This window comes from Planococcus citri, chromosome 1, assembly GCF_950023065.1.
Source record: "Planococcus citri chromosome 1, ihPlaCitr1.1, whole genome shotgun sequence".
NCBI classification, from domain to species: domain Eukaryota; kingdom Metazoa; phylum Arthropoda; class Insecta; order Hemiptera; family Pseudococcidae; genus Planococcus; species Planococcus citri.
In genome coordinates, this window is record NC_088677.1 from 38,612,520 (window position 1) to 38,620,760 (window position 8,241).

Here is an 8,241-nt window from a genome sequence, read left to right on the forward strand (position 1 = left end):
ATGTATTTCTACCATTTAGGTAACAGAAAATAGAAATACTTATCTGAGTAATATGTAAATGTAACTATAGGTATCTACTCGTAATTAGAAAGTATAGTTATGTTGTTCTTCGATAACAATTCACAAAATTCTAACAAGGAATAGAAAAGAAAAAGAAAAAAAAATGTTATAAAAAATAAGTACATAGTACATGTAATAAATAAATTGAGTATCCCCTATATTCTTCAGATCACTTCTGATTCTAAAACCCTCAACTCATCTCATTATTCAGGTTAGTGATTTATCTCATCTCAGGTCGGGTCATTTCCTTCAGGACAGTGGCTAAGGCAACCTAACCTACGTTATACGTACTATTTTTCTATTTCTAAAACAGTAATCAATGGGGGAGGGGGGAGGGGACTACAGTAAACAAACGTTTTTCAATCAGTCCACCGTCCACCGCTTCTTTTCAAACCAAAGATTAGGCAAACTTGCATACATCAACTCAGCATAGATTGCACTTTGGTTGGCAAAAAAAAAGATGTCTACCACAAATAACAGTATTACACCTTGAATAATAATCGATCTCATGACCTCACTAGGGATCTTTATAAAAATAAATAAATAGGTATACATACGGTGTACAACTGTACATCGGTAAGATATAATTAATAAAAAGAAAGACTAACATTTAAAAAAAATGTAGGAATACTCATACAGATATTGCTTAAAAAATTTAAAGAAGATATTTTCACTTATTGCTTAAGAAATTATGATAAAGTTATTTGATAACTTGATAACATATGGGTTTGGGTTTGGGAGATACGTATCTTGGTATAACCAACCCCATACCCATTCGATATGCTTTCATTTAACAATAGGCAGTTTTATTTGAAAATACCTAGGTATGTATACTTATAATCAATTATTTGCTTTTGGTTCATTTTAAATAAATCACAAACCTTTTGTGCCGAAACACCATAATAAAATAAGACCTACCTAACTTATATTTCACTCGCTTCATCTTTAACAAAAATTAAGAATTTATTGCAGTTATCACATATTAAGTTACAATTTTCAACAACACGTGAAGAGTAGAAGTTTTCCAACTCCATTGAAGATCAGTTGGTATTTAGGAATAACTCGGAAGTTCAACTTTTCATTCTTTCATTTTTACAAAGACACGGTTTGAAAATGGTCAAAATTTCGTTCAAAAATCCAGTCAATTCAAATTATAGAAACATGCAACTATCAGCATCAATACTTCGTGATGAATGCAGAAGCTCGTTTACTAAATAACAGAATTTGTGGGATATTTTCAAATTAATTCTATAACAGGGATAATTTATTGTTACTTATTCTTATAACGTAATATGTGTTGCACTGAGCACGGAAATTTTGGTTTCAACTTTTAAGTGTGGGTAGTTAGATAGTAGGTACTCCTTAGTCCTTTTATTGAAAAATTCAAATTTTCAACTGGAGTTTTAAGACTTAAAAAATACTTATAATGGTAATAAGTCACGTATTACAGTTATTTGACTGAAAATTATTACCTATTTAAAAATTTGTGTCAAGCTCTTTATGTTAGGTAAATATTAGATAATAAAATCGAATGGAGACAAAAACAAAAGAACAAAGATATTAAAACAAATGAAAATAGGTAAATGAAAAGTTTTTTCTAATAAAATGCTAAAAAAAATTATGTAAAAAAATTCAGGTAGTTCTAATAAATAAATTAATTAATTAAAAAAAAAAAAAAAAAAAAAACTGTCAGAAAATATTAAAAGCATGAGAATGTAAAAATTATGAATAAGTAAGTATGATAAAAACAAATGAAAAAAGCAACCATAATTACTCTCATGTTGAAATATTCTTTGAATTCACGTCGTCATTTTATCGTAAGACCATTAGGCTATTACCTATACCAGCCTACAAGTATGAGTATATGTACTAAAAAAGATGGTGAGAAATTAGCACCAAAGAATTTTACGCGTGTATAGAAGAGAAATTTCATTAAAATTGATACTATACATTATAGTTTCGAAAAATAAGACTAATTTTTCCTTTTCTAAAATTAATTTTGAAATTATGAGCATGTGTAGCTATTTACTTAACCTCCCATGAAGGTAAATATAGAAAATAGACCAACGATGGAGTAAATAGAAAAAGATGATTTTATTGTGGAAGAACTTGAACTTTTGCGTCGTTTGATCGGTGGTTTCGGAGGATCATCTAAGCAAATGAAATCGCAACAGTAAAGGCCATTCTCGTATTTATCACATCTCTGTAAATTGCATTGTTCAAAATTAGAATTCACACAAATTATCCAATTGAGTTAAGTAGGATAAATCCCACTAGGCACTAATAATAATTGTGAATAGCGGGGGTGACTTACAAACAAACACAGAAAACTAATCTATACCTACCTATATTTATTTCGTGGTGTTTTATGCAAACGACCAATGTACCTACAATGTAGTATATCAGTATATGTAATAAGTCCGCAGGAAACTCACAGTTCATATTCAAAAATTGTCAGTCACACAGTTTGTGCCTTCGACTGACCCCTTTATTAAAATAATTTTTTCTATCTTTCTCATGCAACATTTTTTCTATTGACGTGGCCTGGTTTTTAGTTTTGATTTTACGAAAAATCCTATACTTACTGTAGGTGGTCCCGGACAGAAAATTGTTTTACACCACATTGGTGAACCATGGTAACATACGCAAGATGAACACACATCAGGTCCTGGTACATATAATAAACCGTGTAGTATTTGATTGCCTTCGAAATCGGTGCAGTTTTCTTCATTATCTTGAGATACTACAAACAGTGCATAAGAAATGCAGATGATTAAAATACGAGATATGTAGTTTGCCTATAGATGCGACAATAAAGCGGCATTTGTTTAAAATGTTGATCGGTGTTATGTTTATCTGCTGTGTAAGTTTACACCAGGGTAGTTCCACAAATAAATTGTGTTTCTTTTTGTCCATGTCGTATTGTTATGTCTCAGGAACAACGAGTGTAAAAAAAGGGTACCTAAATGTTATCTTCACAACAATTTTTCACATAATATGAGGTCACCCAGGTCACAATGATAAACACACAGAAATGAAGTCGAATACCTAGGTAATAAAATATTTTTTTAAACATCAGTTCACGGAGAAATTGAAAATCACGCTGGAAGCTCTAGAATAGCTCGAAACGGTAAAATTCCGATTCCGGAGAGGGTTTAGTACGAGTTTGTTTCAGGATTAATTTTCACCATTTTTGCTGATTAAGTGCGTATTTTTTAAAGGAAAAGAATCATTCAAGTTTTGAATTTTTAAAAGTTGACTTAAAATCGAAAAATAAAATTTATGCAGCTGAAATTTTAGTTATGGGGATTTAGACTACACATATTATTCTTTTTCCAAAAATCGCGGTCTCATTTGAACTTCAAATCGAAGGCGGAGAATTGGAGTAGCTCCCTTGTGAGACCCATCTAATACATCAAATTTTCATTACATATTAGGCTATACCATGGCAATACCTATACCTTACTTTTCTGGAAGTGCTTTGAATAAAATTGTGAACTGATTTTGATTACCTGTTGTGCCATACTTCATAATAAAGGCTGTTTAAGCTTTGCTGTGTTACGTGTTTCAATTATTGAATTTTGACATTTCTGCGCTAAGAATTTTCCATGCTGTGAATTTCCCAGCTAAGTAAGTAGATATGAATTTTCGCATTTCGCGCTGTGAACTTTCCGGACACTCAATACATATCTATTATGTATTTTGTGAGATAGAAAATGATGCCACCAACTGCTAAGCAACTGCATAAAATTTTATAAAAGCTTCCTACCTAACAACAATTTTTTTATAAAGTTTTATCAGATTTGATAAAATTATATCAAACTCTATAGGGTTGCTCTTACACATTTAAATAAAACTACAAGAAAGTACAATGGATGTTCCATGGCAGGCCATGGGGCCATTGGGAGCCATGAAAGGGTTATATACATATAGGTATGTGGGTACAATTTTATATATTTATAACTTTATAATTATGTGCACGTTTATCAAAAGTAGTACACAATTTTACACGATTTTACGCAGTGTTATGAAATTTTATAAAATATTTTCCCGGAGATTATCAGTTCTACTTCCCGCACTAATGCACCTACTGAACAGGAAGTCAGCATCCGGTGTATTTCGAATTTTTCCGATAAATTTTAAATTATTTACAGTGGATTTCAAATCAATTTTACGGAGTTTTTTTTATCAGTGGACGAATACTTGATTTTTTTTCTATACACGACCTAAAACCTGTGGTGAAGTAATGGTACCTACTTATATTTTTTTTGTAGAAGTATGGCCAGACCAAACAGAGCCTAAAATTGGTGATGACGATGAGAGATTGCGCGTATTAGGTAAAATGTAGGTAGTAAGATACTTAAACGATCCAACTCAAAAAGTTCAATTTTTTTTAAATTTTGAAAGCATGTAAGTAAGTGAGTTATGTATATTCTTGGAATTACCCAGCTAGATAATACACAGCTTCAAAAACGTCCTTACGAAGTTATGAAAACATGTTTACCATGTCGTCCCAAAAAAGGAATGAATGAAAAATTATACAAGTAGGTAGGTATATAGAGCTAAATCGAAAAAGGTACGATGATACGTTTGAGATAAGAAAATTAAGTAGGTAGGTAGGTAGGTAGATAGATACTTTTCAAACTTTTCTCTCCCAAAACAAAGCAAAAGAGTTTGGAGAGTCTGTTCAATAAGGTGATTTTTTCAGTACCTATAACTAAAATGTAAAAATTAGATCTATAAATTAAAATTAAGGTCAAGAATCTCTCCACTTCGCCTTTGTTATGTTACTTCAAAAGAACAATTCACATTTTCGAAGGAAAAAACCGAACCATTGTTTCACCCTCACACTAAATTATCAAGCTTTTTAAACAAAGTCTCAGGTTTCTGTTTTTAAACACAAATGCATTTCACTTATTGAATCAACGCTGACTCTTGAACCTTTAAACGTTACACTCACTCTCAGTGGTACTCCACAGCGGCGATATAATTATAAACCATGATGAACACAACTGACAACACGACCATACGTGCTGTAATCTTTATTTTCACCAAGTGTTTTTAGTTTTTCTTCTAATAAACAACATTTAAAAGATGTAGGTCAAGAGAAAATTTTTTGGAGCATTATCGATACATGTTGAGGTGCCCACATAGGCATGCTCAGTTTACAATATTTGCTCTTTCTTGACCTAATTTAATATAATTTAGATGCGTTACCAGCAACAGAGGACTGATTTTTTTACGCATCCTGAATATGATCGCTGTTGATTAAAATTTTCATCATATGGATACTATGCGTCTTCGAGCAGTTTCAAAACCCAGCCAGTCAACAAAATAGAATTCGTATACTACACGCTATGAGAAGAGCGATGCAAATCATACAGAATAGACTACAATAAGAGATGAAATAAAATAATGCTCTTTTAGTCTGCTTACAAAAATTGCAAGGTGGAAATAATACATTTGTATACACTACCTAAACTTTTTCCATTTCTTTAGCATTTGAACAAATGATTTTACCAACATTGAACCCTTGGCAAAAGTTGTTTGCGAATTCAATGAACATTTATCCTTCAAAATAATTTTCTAATCCATAACGCACATTTAAAGTTAGGTACGTATTTCACAATAGTAGCTGTGAAATAGGTATATTTTTCTTAAACTTCATATAGGCCTAGGCCAACTGGAATTAGGTAAGTACCTAGGTTACTAATCAAGTATGCGTATTTGTGCGTGTGTTTTAAATTTAATTTACTCGTAAGTAGATACAATAATTTTTTCCAACCCGTTACACTAAGAAAAAAAATTAACAAAACTCTTATTGCACGCAATCTTTTTTTTTTAATTTTATATTTATTTCGTAAATAGTTTCTTCAACATTTCGTGCGTAGGTATATCGATTGACTGAAAGTACATCTGTATCGTTATAGTATTGATATATTTATAAGAGGGAACATGTGTTGAAACTATCAGTTTATTTTCACTGATGAGAGATGAAAATTCTGAAGTATGAAAAAGAATCCGAATCACTTTGGTTTTTCTCAATTTCTCAATGTTTACATTTTCAAAAAATATTCGAACTCGATTCATGAATGACAATTTTTCCGATTTTCAGAACCGAATTAAATTACGTTAATTCCTCTGATTTTAAAATAATAATTAGTCATGCATGTATTTATTTATTTAAGATATTTACCTGAAGGATGTATGAAGAAAAAAAATAAGCAAACAGAAAAGTAATAACTTAACATGTTTTCATTCACTTTATGGCCTCATCAAATATAATTTTGAGCATCACGAAAAATTTGGTTTTTCGAAAAAGTTGTACCGAGTATTGCGGCAATTCACTTCTTCTGCAAGTAACCACATACTGCGTTGGAGTTATCGATGTAACTAAAATTACAGCGCGCTATGCTCTTGTAATCAGTACAAAAAATGAATACCGCTGCCAACTTGACACGCGCAGAATCATTTTATATTATAAGATTCTATAATAGAAATTTCAAAATGTTGTTATATCGATGCAAGACCACAATAAGGAAGGGTACCCATAGCTAGGCGTAGTTTGTAGGCATTATGCTAATTTAATAACAAAAATTTCAATCTTTTAGTACCCAAGATAGGATGATTCGAAATTGAAGTTTTTAAATCATACTGAACTGATGGAAAACGATTAACAACGTTGCATATCATATTTTTCACTCCTTATTTGGATTTGACTTTATATGTTAACTATTTTTGACCCTTTCGTGTAATGATAATTAGATAGGTACCTACGTAACTAGGCATATGTGAAATAAAAATGTTTTTTTCACTGCTAAACATGAGCACCATGGCAGCTGACGCGCGAAGTTCCAGTAAAAACAATATTATACGTACATACATATAGATTGCCCCCATACATTACATTACGCAGCCCATGACATTCCTACATACCCACTATTTGCACTTTGCAGACCAACTTGGATTTGCCCTGGCAGACAGGGGCGCGCTCGATTTTTTCCTCGTGTTCTCACAGCAGCTCACTGCTGGGCCATGAGAAGAAGGTAGGATACTCCACTAGGTTGGAGACGAGAAAGACTTTATATTGAGGCTTGTGTAATTCAATTTTCAATTTTCGAGGAGAGTTCCCCGCGAACAGAATAAATTGTTTGTAGTGCTTTCAAAATTTCTTCTTTCTGTAACTTACTGGAGAGCGCTCAAACACCCCTAAACCAGCCAAACCAGGAAAAATTGAAAATCATAAGAGAGTAAATGGGGAAAATGGAAAATTTAAAAATTTAAAATCATCATCATCATAAATTTGACTAATTTAAGTCGATAGGTATTTAATAATCATTACTTTCTCAAAAAACCGCTGCCATCTTTCAACCCTCGAGGCTCGAACCATTTTAGGATTTTACACCTCTAAGGAATTAAGGATCGTATAGCTATAGACAGGGCTGGTGGAACGGAACAGAACGGAACAAATAAACGGAACAATAAACAAATCAGGAAAAAATCTTATTCAGAACGGAACAGAACGGAACGGAACGGAACAGAACAGAAAAAAAAATGGAACAGAACAGAACAAATTTCAGCTTTCCAAATTCCATCTTCATTTGGTAAAATTTAGTGGAAATTTCGATTCTCAAAAGGTCAATAATCTGCTGGAAGGTTGCAGAAAATGCAGAATTGCTCAAAATGGCTGAAAAGAAAATCATTTTCAAATGATTCGGCGGGACAAGATTACCTATAAGTAGTAGCACATTCCAAATTCTGGTTTTCTAGATAAATTTTCAGAATATTGTAAAATTTTGATTTTTGTCTCATTTTGGGACCAACTTTGAGTTTAAAAAAATTAAATTCATCTAAAAATGAGAAACAAAATGCACTTCAGTTATTGAAATTTTCAGAATTTCGGATGGTGTCAAATTTTGCATGTTAATTTGTTCATTCGATGATTTGATCTAGCTTTGTCTAGTTCAATTCAAAAAATTTTCTGCCAGGTAGGATTCCCCCCCCCCTTTGTTAAAACGGAACGGAACGGAACAGAACAGAACAGAACAGAACGGAACAGAAAAACTGATGAGCAAAACGGAACAGAACAGTAAAAATGCGAAGTGATTTGTTCATGAACGGAACGGAACAAAACGATCGTTTCGGTCACCAGCCCTGGCTATAGATACTTAGATAGGGTTG